Source organism: Acipenser ruthenus, chromosome 47 (assembly GCF_902713425.1).
Source record: "Acipenser ruthenus chromosome 47, fAciRut3.2 maternal haplotype, whole genome shotgun sequence".
In the NCBI taxonomy this organism is placed as follows: Eukaryota; Metazoa; Chordata; class Actinopteri; order Acipenseriformes; family Acipenseridae; genus Acipenser; species Acipenser ruthenus.
In genome coordinates this window covers 9,587,852-9,601,606 of record NC_081235.1, presented here as the reverse complement: position 1 = coordinate 9,601,606, position 13,755 = coordinate 9,587,852, and the positions used below count along the sequence as shown (strand labels likewise).

At 41.7% G+C, this 13,755-nt stretch overlaps 1 long non-coding RNA gene across 1 annotated transcript; it reads left to right on the top strand.

Moving 5' to 3' along the window:
- The first annotated feature begins 1,145 nt into the window (after positions 1-1,145).
- On the top strand, positions 1,146-8,419 carry LOC131721087 (uncharacterized). The gene is made up of 3 exons (XR_009319850.1): positions 1,146-1,504; positions 5,749-5,854; positions 7,243-8,419. It is a non-coding gene; the product is annotated as an uncharacterized LOC131721087 (long non-coding RNA).
- Positions 8,420-13,755: the final 5,336 nt, after the last annotated feature.

The window sequence follows — 13,755 nt, the reverse complement described above, 5'->3', positions numbered from 1 at the left end:
CCTACACCCCCACTCGACCTCTCCGCTCCGCCTGCACTAGAAGACTAGCTCTACCTCCGCTACACTCCCGTCTCCAGAGCCCGCTCCTTCTCCACCCTTGCTCCGCAGTGGTGGAATGAACTTCCTACAGATGTCAGGACTGCCCAGTCCCTGACCACATTCTGGCACCTCCTTAAGACTCACCTCTTCAAACAGCACCTGTAGAACTCCTCTGCTTGTATCCTGGGTCACTATCACCCTTCATGTAAATGTGCTTTATTGTGCTCTTATCTGCCCCCTATTTTACTGCATTTAATCATGTACTTCAGAATACTGTAATCTGCCAAGTGTTTAACCTGTAGTACTTTGTATTTAATCACATCCTGATGTAACTATCACTATTTAATCATATCCTGATGTAACTATCACTATTATCTGCTGTATTATTGAATTGTGGTTTGTCACACTTGAACAAAAGTTATTGTATTTCTTGCTCTTATTGTATTACTTATATTGTAACACTTGAAATGTATTTGCTTACGATTGTAAGTCGCCCTGGATAAGGGCCTGCTAAGAAATAAATAATAATAATAATAATAATAATAATAATAATAATAACCAACATCGCATAGAGTTTATTTGATTTGATTGTCATGTTTTTATATATGTGATGTTTTTGTAAATAAATAGACACATATTTTGCAGCTTCAGTGGTTGTATGTTGTCCGATGTCTCTGTGGTTTTAGTGTTAAACAGGTTTTTTTCTTGCATTTCTTTATATCGGCTTAAATTTGTTGCAGTAAAACAACAGGTTTTATTTTAGAAAACTTTCAATTTTGTGTTATTTGAAACAATAATTTGACCTGTTCAAAACAAAGAAAATGTGTAGTGAAAGATTTGTCAAAGTTTTTCATTTATGGTTATGTGGTAGAAAATTCACAAAACAAGGTATTCTAGACAATGTTAAGAACACATATTTTAATGTAATAACTTGTATTGTAGCACTCTGTAACTGTTTGTATTTTTCTACTCTGTATCTTATGTTTGCAACAAATAGCTGCGTGCAGAATAATGCCGCTGTCAGCAAGAAGGGTATCCACAGATCAAGCATCCTGTCTTCTAAATGTGAATGCTGACATGTTGTGGCACTAGCCACACAAGTGTTTAAATAAACACTCCCTTTAGTTAAAATGCCTGGCCAGGTAACTTCTTAATTATTGTATCTATTTAATTAAGGATTCCCCTTTAAGAAGGCTGAACTCCCATGAGCCTTTGTTCTTTTTTAAACAGGTAGAGGGTTGAAGGGAGGCAGGTTTTGTGTTCTGGGTTCCTCCATTTTGTGTATGGCGGTGTGGTTTGTGTGCAGGTTCTGAATGGGTTCCAGTTGACTTTCAGGATTTTATTTACAAGAAAATTATATTAAATAAGAACTATACCTACCTTGGAGCATCTCTTGGACAACTTGTTGCTGTTGGACTGCCACTGGAACTACAGAATAAGCATCAACAAACAAACAAACAGTCAGGTGAGATCATTCTGGGGTTGTTTCCATTTTTTGCATTTGTTTCTTTTTTGCTCGGTTGGATTACTTGGATTGTTTTTTGGGCTTGATTTATTCGGGACATTGTTTTGCATGAGTGATATGTGTGTGATAATTTTTGTTATATATATATATATAACTTATACATTTATAAGTTTTTTTTTACTATATTAGTAATTGGCTATTTCATATCTTTATTTCCTTGCCAGACTTTAAAATTGTTTGTTGCTTTACCCTCTACTATTTGTGGGCTTGTCTTAAATCATTTGCGATTCACTTGTGTGTAGTTTACTGGTGTGTGTGGCATTAAATTTGTTAATTGAGGACCCTCGTTTTTTTTTGTTTTATTCGCTGTTGGCTGAAGCTTTTAGTTTCAAACCGTTACAATGTGGCAACCAATTGCAAAAGTAGAAGTTATGAGTCATGAAGATAATTTTGAGCCACCCTTTTGACTGTCTGTTCTACTAAAAATATGGTCTCTGTCTCCTCTGTATGCAAGAGTTTTGCTCAAGTTGCTACATGCCCAACTGTCACATAGACAGTTTGTGGAGGTACCTATAAATATCCAAGTTTGGCAGTGTTATGTGGGCTTGTTCTCAAACTGACTCTGCACTGAGTGTTGTGACAGGCTCCAGGTTTGCAAATCTTAATAAAGCTTGCTGTTTGAGAATCTACAGTCTCCTTCCTTTCAATAGAATTTCCAAGACAGTTATTTCAATAAGTCAAGTGAAATCTGTTTTTTGCAAAAATTTCAAGGAATCTCCAAAAGGGTTCTTTAATTATTCAGGGGTCTAAAGGGTTAAAATGTATAAAAGAAAATAAAATGTATATCCTAAAAGGTTGAAGGGCTCATAAGTGAATGGTCATGGGTCAAGAGGCAGTGGTCGGGGGGGGGGGGGGGGTGGTCTATGTCCAATGTGGAGGGGCGCGGAGGATGAAGAGGGGCAAAGACGAGCCACGCGCGTCAAAAAGGCCAGCGCGCGCGCTGGTCTTTTTGACGCGCGTGGCTCGTCTTTGCCCCTCTTCATCCTCCGCGCCCCTCCACATTGTCCCTCTCTCTTCTTCCCATCTCTCCACCCACCCCCCCTTTCCTTTCCTGGGGGGCTCCCATCTCTCTCTCTCTCTCCAACCAGCCTTCTTTCTCAGCACTGTATTTACTCACACACATTCAATCTCAGCCACTTCACTCATACCAAGCACAATCACTAGCTCAAGCCACACAGCTCTTGCTATATAATATATAAAGAGTTCAATTGTTATTTATAACTCATATAATTAGTCCAAAGTCTATTTGTGGTTAAATTTTATTACAGTATATTTCTATCTTAAAATGATAAAAAATATTATATTGTCAGCAAAGTGGTCATTGAGGATTATATGGTTAATGTTTTATACAATTTTAATTCTTTAAAATAAAAAATATATATCTATATCTATATATTACACATAACATTTGATTTATTTCTCACAAATCAGTAATTTTACAATTCAGGATAATTGGGAGATATGCTAATTACATCATTCCAATAGCTATTTATAATTCGTATAACTAAGTAAAATTCAATTTAGGGTTACTACCCATTAATTTATATACTAAAATAAGTTCAAATATTATATTGTTACCAAAACGGCGTTTGTGGATAATATATATTCAATGTTTTATACAATTTTAATTATTAAAAATATATATATAATTTAAATATATGTACCTTTCCAGTTAAGTGTCACAAATTGAATTATGGGTAATATGAAAATATATGGGATATGGAGAAACCCATTGAATTATTCTGCCGTAAACACCGCAATTAACCACCAGGGGGAGATGTTTGGAAACTGCATGCAATCTTGTATTTGACCAAATGTAAACAATTGTCATTTTGTCTACGAACATCCGATCCAGACGCATGATACGTCTTTGGAAAGCCACAAAATGGCTTTTTTATATAAAAAAAATAACCCCTGCATATTGAGCTACAGGGCACAGCACGAGCAGTGAAACCAGGGTCCCCACAGACTTCTATCAGGCGCGTTCACGGTCATAACAAAGCCTACGTCAGCATGCGCGCTTCACAGAATGTCCGCCCCCATGCTTGCCTGGAGTTTCACAGCGCAATAGGAGGATTCTCGTCAGGTAAAACAAAACCGTTTTGTTATTTATACCTGTTTAAGGGGCTTGTGTTTTGGCTGTACGGCTTCATCTCATCCTTTTTGTTTGTCATAATCGAAAGTGCGCCAGCCTCCGTTTTCTGTGTTTGTTTTAACCCTTTGCAGTCCATTTATTAAGTGCGCGTCAGGCACGCCAGGTCTAATTAATTTTCACATGCGCAGTTAATTTTATACGCGCTGTTTAAAAGTGTTTTTTTTCACAGTCAAACGGGTTTAAATGGCCCTGCGTATCAACAAAGCACTCGCTAGGCATCTCCAGCCCCGCCCCACCCTTTGTTTGCTATAGCGTTTACCTATGTAAGAAATAAAAAATAATAATAATAATAATAATAATAATAATAATAATAATAATAAATCGTACATACCGATTGCGATCGATCATCTCCGGATCACTCGTTTTATCACCAAACTCCTCAATAATGCGATCCAAGTCATTATTTTATTACTATAACATCTGAAAAAAAGCTCTGCAAATGTCCATGTGCTCTGACGCACTCAGCCAGCTTGTTTACTATGAACGCCCCGTTATCTGATACCTGATACCATGTATGACTATTCATGAGATACGCCTTTTTTTTTTTTCCGACTTGTCTCGGCTCCTGTCGCTCCCACTCGGCAATTGAATTGTTTTCTCGGCTTTTTCCGGAGAAAAAACGACTAAACACCCGTTTATTGCGTTGCTATAATGATGTCGGACCCAGTCCGACAATGGACCGCAAATTAATGTTGCTGTGTTGTTTTTTGCTATGGATGATTGATCTGATTGCCCCCGCTAATGCTTTATTGTGCACACACGAGGTTGTTGCCTCTTCATGGTTTTAATATCACCGGGTGTGTGTTAATTTCTTTTTATTGTTGGGTGTTCGCTGCACACGAGTTGTGAAGGAGTGGCGTCGCTGTTTATTATATTGTTGTTCTTGTTCCCTGCAGCGTTGATTGTTGGCCAATCTGTATCTATCATTTTGGGATCCATGGTGGTTGATTACATTAGTCACTTAAACTGTAATTTCTGATTAGAATTCACTGTGTTGTTTATGTATTTGTGTGGAGTTTATTGTTTTAATTAATATAGTTTTCTGTTTTAACAAGATATAAACTGAAAACACACAATGTGTGGGGTTTGTCAGTGTGTGCCTCGTAATCACGTGACCCGCGATTTAAGACTACAGGGGGTGCGTTCACGAGAGGCAGACTTTGCTAAGTCTGCGCAGATTCTGCAAAGATTCGGAAAATTCCTTGGCTACTTGCTCCGATTCTGTGCGGATTCTGCGCAGAATGACGGGAGTCTGCGTGTCGTGAACGCACCCGAACTCTCTCCACACACAACACACAGCGTTCTTACGCCTGCCGTCACTCCTGCACACGTGAAGGGAATACTGAACCTGGAAACAAATTCAAATCCATGCGTTTCCAGCAGATGTATCCGTCCTCGCCTCTTGCTTTGCTCGACTACCTCTAAGAGAAATGTGTTGGGCTTGTCTCTTCACCTCAGTGTTGCTATTGTGTTTAAATTGACACATTTTTTGTGCACTTGTATTAAATGTCGCTTCATCTGTGAGACTGAGAAATAATTCTCAGACAATATTATGTCTGTAGACCAAGAGCAAGTTCATAATACTGTTCTGTGACAATGTGAAGCACTTCCAGTGTATTTATTTATTTTTTTATTTTTTTATTGCATTTATATAGCGATTTTTGTACAAGCGTTTCACAAAGCACTGTACAGTACAGAGCACAAAAAAAGAAAAAAACACAATACATTTCTATAGCATGCCACACATACAGACCATAATACAAAAGCAGCAGTTTTTATGAAAGTGTGTTTTTGCTCTTGACAATACTCGACCGTCCCCTCGCTAGATTGCTCTGATACTGCGTGTGTGTGTGTGTGTGTGTGTGTGTTTGTGTGTGTGTTTGTGTGTGTGTGTGTGTGTGTGTGTGTGTGTGTGTGTGTGTGTGTGTGTTTTCTTGTCTCTCGCCTGTCCTGTGAGGATGAAGATGTAGTTTCAGTGTTTAATGCTCATCCCCTCACTGTGTGTCTGTGTGTTCTTGTCTCTTGACAGGTCTGTGAGGATGAGAAGGTCTCCACAGTCTGGAGTCTGATCTCTGACAGCCTCAACATACCTGTCAATCAACAGGGACTCCTCTACAAAGGCAAGGCGCTGGCAGGTAGGCTGAACAGCACAGCACAGCACAGCACAGCTCACCCCTCCTCTCACCCCTCGCCTCGCCTCTCCTCTCACCCCTCGCCTCACCCCTCCTCTCACTCCTCGCCTCACCCCGGGTCAGTGTGGCACAGCCTGCCTGCTCTTCTAAACAAACACTTCAGCCCTGCCGACGCAGTGAGAGTCTGGAGCAGCAACACGAGGTAACCTGAACACAATAAACACACACACACACACACACACACACACACACAGTGAGAGTCTGCAGCAGCTACACAAGGTAACCTGAACACAATAAACACACACACTACTATATTTACACACACACACACACACAGAGTGAGAGTCTGGAGCAGCTACACAAGGTAACCTGAACACAATAAACACACACACTGTTATATTTACACACACACACACACACAGAGTGAGAGTCTGGAGCAGCTACACAAGGTAATCTGAACACAATAAACACACACACACACACAGTGAGAGTCTGCAGCAGCTACACAAGGTAACCTGAACACAAACACACACACTGCTATATACAAACACACACACACGCGCGCACACACACACACACACACACACACACACACACACACACACACAGTGAGAGTCTGGAGCAGCTACACAAGGTAACCTGAACACAATAAACACACACACTGCTATATACACACACACACACACACACACACACACACAGTGAGAGTCTGCAGCAGCTACACAAGGTAACCTGAACACAATAAACACACACACTACTATATTTACACACACACACACACACACACACACAGAGTGAGAGTCTGCAGCAGCTACACAAGGTAAATTGAACACAATAAACACAGACACTGCTATATACAAACACACACACACACACGCGCGCGCGCGCACGCACACACACACACACACACACAGAGTGAGAGTCTGGAGCAGCTACACAAGGTAACCTGAACACAATAAACACACACACTACTATATATATACACACACACACACACTGCTACAATGCACACCGGATTTAAAAGTATGTTCTGTATTACAGTGCCACATGTCGTCTCTTTTGGCAAGTGATATTTTCAAAATAATATTGAATGGCAATAAAGAGTGCTGACTGTATTTGAACCCGGAGTAACTGTTTGTTAAGGTAGTTAGTAACACTTGTGATTGTATTTAATGATTCTTTATATCCGTGATTGTCTTGATTTCAATGCAGTTAATTAACGCAGAAGTTGTTCTTCCCTGCAACTATTGTAAGGATTAATGCTGCCTCTTTCAACTTGGGGTGCATGCTATGTATTTTTTGGGGGACACTTGTGGGACAGGTAAAGTTGTATATAATGTCCAACTAGGCTGAAAGGATTTATAGATTGCTTAATTTTTTTTTTATTTTAGGTGATGAAGTGACACTTTGAATATGGGGCCTGATGAGAGAAGTATCCTTTTCATGTGGTTTTGGTTTTGCCGTTGTGAGCAGGTATGGGAGACAGCACCGTGTCTGCATGTGAAATAACAAAGTCATCGCAGTGGAGGGACTCTCTGAAGGCTGCTGTTTGTGGATTTGTCTTGTAATGTGAGTGATCTACTGTACTGTGATGCCACTGTCTGTACGCACGCTGCACTGCAGGGGAGACACCGCTGGCATTCACAGGGCATGCTTGTTCATTTAAAGCACGCTGCACTGCAGGGGAGACACCAACCTTCTGGACAAAGCCAAAACAGATAGAGGAGTGACCAAAGTGATCCTATCATTCGGAATCAACAACAAGGACCAGAAAGTCAAAGAGACAGCTATCAAAAACCTACAAAGGATGTACAGGTCAGCAAAGACAACCTTCCCAACTGCAGAAATCAAAGTGCCACTGGTGAACTTCTCACGAGCACTAGACATGCAGGCCCAACGAAACTTGGAAGAACTAAACGGATTCATCTCAGCCAACCTACCACACATACCGCTATTACCAACTGAGAAATTTCAAGTAGGCGGAGACAACATCCACTGGACAACCAACACAGCCAAAGATATGCTCCAGCACTGGTGCCAGCATTTAAACTAGGAGACCCCACAAGCCCAAATATCTCCAGGGAGGGGGCATCCAACATAGTCAATCTATGTAAATACTTCACACCAACAGAGAGTCAAAACAGCCTTTTGAGCAAAGGCCTCTCCTTCATACCCACACCGCAAACTGAAGCAAAACAGAAGCAGACACTGCGAGCAGAAACACAAGACTACCATAGGAGGCTAAAAATCGCAACCTTCTTTGAAGAGGAAGGAGACTCAAATCACATACCCTTCCTACCCAAATCCAACTGGGAACCAAATAACAACCAAGTTCCACAGGAAATCACAGAGATTATTCTTGAAGATCTAAAAACAATACACAGCCTTAACCCAGGTAACTACAAAACAGAAGACAACCTAACAGCACCAGAAAGGATTGCACTTAAGGAATTACAAAAACATACCGACATCATTTTCAAACCAGCAGACAAGGGAAGTTCAATAGTAATAATGGATAGAGAAGACTACATCTTTGAAGCCAACAGACAACTAAATAATCAAGAACACTACAGGAAATTAGATGAACCAATTTATCTTGATTCTGCTCAGTAAATTAACAGAATAATACAAACACTAACAGACCACAAAATAATTACTAGAAAACAGGCACACTATCTCAAGGGGGCAGACACACCCAGAGCACGCATTTTTTACATGCTACCAAAAATACACAAATCACCAGACACATGGACTATCCCACACACCATACCACCAGGCAGACCGATAGTATCGGATTGCAACAGTGAATCATATAGAATTGCAGAATACATAGACCACTTTTTAAACCCCCTATCCACCAAACACACTAGCTACCTTAAAGACACATATGACTTCATAGACAAAATTAAAACACTCAAACTACCAGAAACAGCTTTTCTCTTCACAATAGATATAGACAGCTTGTACACAAACATAGAGACCAACGCAGGCATTGCAGCTATCAGGAAATGTCTAAATCTAAATCCGGATCCAACCAGACCAGACGAGGAACTGATCAAACTCCTGGAAATCAGCTTAAGGAAAAACGACTTTGAATTCGACAACCAATTCTACCTCCAAACCAAAGGAACAGCGATGGGGAAACGCTTTGCTCCATCATATGCTAACATCTACATGGCCGATTGGGAAGAAACAATCCTCCCCAGATGCCCACACAGACCAACTCACTATTTCAGGTACCTAGATGACATTTGGGGCACTTGGACACATAGCATGGAGGAATTTACACATTTCATCTCGTTACTTAACACACACCACCAGTCCATCAAGGTAAAATACACCACACATAACAGCAAAGTAAACTTTTTAGACACCACCACTTACAAAGGACCACATTTTTCACAAACACACCAACTAGACACAAAAGTATATTTTAAAGAAACTGACACACACACTCTACTACACAAAACCAGCTATCACCCTAAACACACGTTTAGAGGTTTAATAAAATCACAACTACTCAGATTCCACAGAATTTGCACACAACATACTGACTTCCAGGCAGCTACCAAAGTTTTATTCACAGCACTCAGACAAAGGGGGTACTCCCGTTCCTTCCTCAGAGGAATAAGGAAAACCTTCTTAGAACAAAAGCCTAGAGACAACAAAAAGATTATTCCACTCATAACTACCTACTCACATTTTAGTGTGGCAGCTAATTCACAGATAAAACAAAACCTAACCAACAAATTACAAGACACCAACCTTCTTGCAGGACACAAGATCATCTCAGCCTACAGAAAAAACAAAAACTTGACCAACTATTTAGTGTCCAGTAAACTGCCTTCACTTAATCGCAAACCAACAAAAGCATCACGACACTTCAAGCAACTTTCCTCCCTCCGGAGCCAATCCACAGGCATCACATACAACATTCCACAAACCTTTACACAAAACAGCAGGAACTGCATCTACGCAATACAATGCGATACATGCAAAATCATTTACATTGGAGAAACAGGCAACACTATCCGAGTAAGACTAACACAACACATCTATAATATCAAACACAAAAAAGAATCACAAACACCTCTAGTAGCACACTTTCTACAACACAACTTGGAATCTCTGAAAATTACAGGGCTGGAGAGGAACCAGAACTGGACAATCGGAGAAAGGAAATGGAGAGAAAAAGACTGGATCAACAAACTACAAACAACTTTCCCGCTAGGCCTGAACATTGGAAACTCCACGATAGACCTACACTAGAAAAGGAGCTCCAAAACAAAAAAAACAAAGAAAGAAATCCAAAAAGAGCCAGATGGCCAGTGCATCTTTCTTTCCCTGAAAAACCAACCAAGTGTGGAGTTCTCAGGGAAACAAAGTTCCTACCTCAACCTAACCGGCCAGCGCCTCTGACTCGGGAGAAACAAAGGTAAATTTAAAATGTGTTTTTTTAAATGTTTATTTTTTATTTTTTTGCTATAACTTTATTTTCCCACAGAGCTAGACCACAAATTCCAGAGTGACACACACTGAACAAAGGGACTCTGGAAGGTGACCTTAAAAACAAGTAGGGCAATTAGCAGCCATTAGCAGCCATTCAAGGCAACATAATCACCCCCAGCAACCTAATCACCCTCATTAAGGACAGAACAATAGGGGCTTCTAGCCCAGCCCAGAGGGGGTGGAGCCACCCAGACTGGAAACGCATAATACTGCAACCAGCTCATTCAGTTTTCAGAACACCTGATGAAGCCTAATGAAGAGGCGAAACGTTGTGTACACCTAGAAGAATTAGAAATTGAGGAAACCAACAGAGACCAAGGCAAGAGATCCAACAGGACAGGATTCTCTACCATCTCCTGGCTACCCCAACCATAGATTAAATAGGAATTTAGGACTAAACTCATTTTTCTTTTTCAGCAAATAACCTTTTTTTTCCTTTACAGCAGCTAACCAGAAAAACATTTCTCTCTTTTTAGGATATCTTGCAAAAAAAACTAACCCCTTCCTTTCCCAGCTCTTAAATACTGCCGTACCAACTCAGCACTCCGGAAGGGTAAGTATTGATTGTGTTTGTAGTGGAAACCTAACGGTGCCAACATAAGCTACAAACCAATCACTTGCCCACCTCCCATCCCACCTACACAGCACTTCAGAAAGGTAAGTATATATTGTTTTTGTAGTGGAAACCTAACGGTGCCAACAGAAGCTACAAATCAATAATTCTCTCATTTTTCACACCCACATACACTCCAGGAACACTACAACACATCACCCTAACCACTCTTTCCTTTCAGCATGATGGAATCCTCCATACACCCAGTAAAGACCTTCTACAGAATGATCCAAACAATCCACCATTTGGACAACGTTAATGAAGCTATCATTAACAACAAAGTACCACCAGGAATGCTGAAACAAACCCACCACTTACAATTCTACATCAAACCAGCCCTGCCAACTCCAGCCACGGCAGAACTCTTAGCAGCCAATGCTAAAAATTGGATGCACACAAATCTTCAAATCCTGCAAATACATTACGAAGATACACTCTCCAGAATACAAACAGACCTGCACAAAATACCAACCAGGAACTGGCAGGAACCATTTCAGAAGGCAAAAACTTGGGCCTACAGGAATTTTAGGAAGAAGATCAAGCAGACAACCTTCCAGACAGCCTTTCTAATAGCACAAGAAAATCTGGAGCCACTGCAAGCAACCCAGCAACCCCAGCCGAGCCTTAGCAACAACTCCTTCGCAGTGCTGGCAGACAATGAACCTCTGCCCCAGAGACCTCTACCCAAGAGGCCCAACAAACCACACACCAGCAATGTGGCCACCTACATTTCAGAGGACATAACCAGGATCTCAACCAACCAATCGCAACCAAACAACAACACCAGACAGAGGAGCACCTTAGACCAACCAACAGAAACAGATGAAGACTGGCTGAACGTCAAAGCCCTTACATATGCTGCCCAGCTCAACACACCTACTGGACCCTCTGAACCAACCTCCGACTCCAACCAGACTCCTCCTCCCAACCCTAACCCTAACCCTAACCCTGACTCTAACCCTAACCCTAAACCTAAACTAGAGTCACACTTTTGATGGGCCATAGCTGGAGCTGCGTGCCTGCAACGGAGAGTGGGAGAGCTGGAGAGTGGGAGAGCTTGGGAGTGGGACTGCACTTGCATCCCAGCCGGATGCTGGGCTTTGGGATGCTCCATCCTTTTCACCAGCCATGGATGCGGCCAGGGCAGGGGCATGGATGCCTGGGACACAAGCCCAGTGCGGGAGTGCAAGCCCAGGGGTCATAGCTAGGAACATGCGACCAATGAAAACAGCCAAGGTTTTGAGTCTAAAGCACTTTATTAAAATCAGACAGATCATGAGACGGTGCATTTAAACAGGGGTCCTCTGTGGAGGCAGAGTGAGCGACCAGGGGCGGCAGACTGTCGGTAAGCTCCAGGCTCTCCCCGATGAGGCGTCTTGCTCGTTGGTGGTCAGCCGGGGCTTGGTCATGGACGTAGAAGCTCTCCTGTGTTCTCAGGCTGTGCGCCATGTGTCTCGAAACTGCAGTGTTATGGGTCCGTGCTGGAGTTCCGCGAGCTCGGGTGAACACCTGCTCGTCCCCCCCGGGGAGCTGCACGGCGGAACAGCGATTAATTAATTAAATGCACGTCCCCTGTTCCCCCGGGAGCACGGGTGTTATGGGTCCGGGCTGGAGTTCCACGAGCTCGGGTGGACACCTGCACAAGCGCTGCGGAGGCCCCCCTGTCCTTAACCCTTTCAGACCTGGTGTCCATTACAATGTACATCACCTGTTTGAGCGTTTTTCGATAGTTCTAAAAACACCTGCAGTGTTTTTAGAAGAATTCCTGCAGAAATCTGATTTTTTTAGCAATTCAAATAAGAGTAACAGCATTTGCGTTGGGTTCCCCGATGTCATAAATATTTTCCACCAGTAGATGGCAGCAGCCCCTAAGAAGTGGAGTCGACAACCATTCAAATACTTGAAAAAGTACATTTGGAAGAGTTTTGAAGCCATGCAACCAGGTAGAAACACCATTTCAAGGGCTGTAGTATCAGACTAACAGCCTGTAACTGAGCCCAGTGTTTTTAGAGCGATTCCTGCAAAATTCAGCTTTTTTACCATTCAACTAAGGCGACCGCTGCTTTAAGCCTATGGGGCATTTGGAACAGCTTTGGCAGGCTCTCAAAGAATCAGCGAATGTAGTAGGTGGCTGAAAATTGCTACAGAGTACCTGTAGGACATGCAGATAATAAATGTAGAAGCACAGGTTTATGGGGCTTTTGGTTGAAATGCAGCAGCTTGCCTTAGATTGACTCATACCGAGAGATTGCAGCATATTTGATAAGAACCTTTTTAAGTGTTTCTCGGCTGTGCGACCAGATAGAAGCTCCATTTAAATGGCTGTAGTATCAGAGAATTAGTCTCTAACAGTATTCAGTGGCCTTGTAATGAATCCTGCAAAAACTGATTTATAAGAAAAAAAGATTACTGGCAGATGCAAATTCACTTCTTTTTTTTATTTCTCTGGAACAGTAAGGGCTAGAGAAACCATTCAAACAGTTCCTGTATCAGGGTAATAGGTAGCAATTGTGTACCAAATTTGAGGCCAATCCGTTGAAAAACAGAGTTTTTATTCAAAAAAAGCAATTGTGTTTTGTGGATTTCAATGTTATCCTATGGGGTTTTGTAAAGTTGCGGTTTGGTGCAAAATTCTTATTTTCCCTATAAATACGAAACGCCATGTGCTATCGTTTCAGGTAGGGCATTGTTATACAGATAAGGGTGTAATCTACACAACGAGACCTTTCCTGGGTTGTAATTCCACACCTGCACTAAATGGCACGAGTTATTGTGCGTGTTT